Raw genomic sequence first — 1,677 nt, 5'->3', positions numbered from 1 at the left:
TATCCTGCAACTTTAGTGAATTTGTTTATAACAATTTTTTACCGGAGTCTTTAGAGTTTTCAATACACAAAATTATCTCATCTGCAAACAGGCACAATTTAACTTTTTCTTTTCCAATTTGGATGGCTTTTATTTCTTCCTCTTGACAAATTGGTCTGGCTAGGACCTTCAGTACCATACTGGATGGAGGTGGTAAGAATAGGTATTCTCGTCTTGTTCCAATTTTTGTTTTCTTTTAGAGACAAGGTTTCACCCTGTTACCTATGCTGGAGTGCAAGTGGCATCATCATTAGCTCACTGCAGCCTGAAACTCCAGGGCTCAAGAGATTCTCCCACCTCAGTCTCCCAAGTATCTGGGACTATAGGCATGCACAACTATGCCCAGCTAATTTTTTTATTTCTTTTTTTGTGTGTATGGAGATAGGGTCTCACTATGTTGCCCAGGCTGGTCTCAAGCTCCCAGCCTCAAGTAAACCTCCCACCACAGCCTCCCAAAGCACTAGGATTATAGGCATGGGCCATTACACCCAGCCATTTTCTAGATTTTAAAGGGAAAAACTTTCATTTCCCCTTTGAGTATGATGTTATCTGTGGATTTGTCATATATGATCTTTATTGTGTTGAGAGGTATGCTTCCATACCTAATTTCTTGAGAATTTTTAGCATAAAAGATGCTGAAATTTGTCAAATGCATTTTCTGCATCTATTGAAATGATTATGTGGTTTTCGTCCTTTATTCTGTTAATGTGACCTATCACATTTGTTGATTACGTATGTTGAAACATCCTTGCATCCCTGGGATGAATCCTACTTGATCATGGTGAATGAACGATATTTTCAATGTGCTGTTAAATTTGGTTTGCTAGGCCGGGCACAGTGGCTCACATCTCTAATCCCAGCACTTTGGGAGGCCAAGGCAGGCAAATCACCTAAGGTCAGAAGTTCCAGACCAGCCTGGCCAATGTGGCAAAATCCTGTCTATACCAAAATACAAAAATTAGCTGGGTGTGGTGGTGTGTGCCTATAATCCCAGCTCCTCTGGAGCCTGAGGCAGGAGAATCACTTGAACCCGGGAGGCAGAGGTTGGAGTTAGTCAAGATCACAGAAAAAAAGAATGGTTTGCTAGTATCAAGGTGATGCTGACCTTGTAAAATGAGTTTGGAGGTTTTCTTTCTTCTTCAATTTTTTTGAAGAGGCTTCAGAAGAATTGATATTAGTTCTTTAAAAGTTTGGTAGGATTCAGCAGTAAAACCTGGACTTTGTGATGGGACACTGTTTATTACTGATTTGATCTGATTAATCCTTATTGATCGGTTGAGATTTTCTATTTCTTCACAATTCAGTGTTGGTAGGTTGCATGTGTCAAGAAATTAAACCATTTCCTCTTGATTATACAATGTGTGGCTATATAATTTTTTGTAAAACAGGCAAATCTCAGAGATATTGCCAGTTCAGTTATTTAGTTCCAGATCACAGCAATAAAGCAAATATTGCAATAAAGTGAGTCCCGCAGATTTTTTGTTTTCCCAGTGCATATAGAAGTTATGTTTGCACTATACTATAGCATATTAAGTGAGCAATAGCATTATAACTAAAAAAGCAGTTAACTTTAAAATACTTTATTGTTAAAATGCTAATGATGATCGGAGCCTTCAGTGAGTTGTAACCTTTTTACTG

Source organism: Macaca fascicularis, chromosome 20, assembly GCF_037993035.2.
Source record: "Macaca fascicularis isolate 582-1 chromosome 20, T2T-MFA8v1.1".
NCBI lineage: Eukaryota > Metazoa > Chordata > Mammalia > Primates > Cercopithecidae > Macaca > Macaca fascicularis.
Note: the sequence above shows the minus strand (reverse complement) of the source record.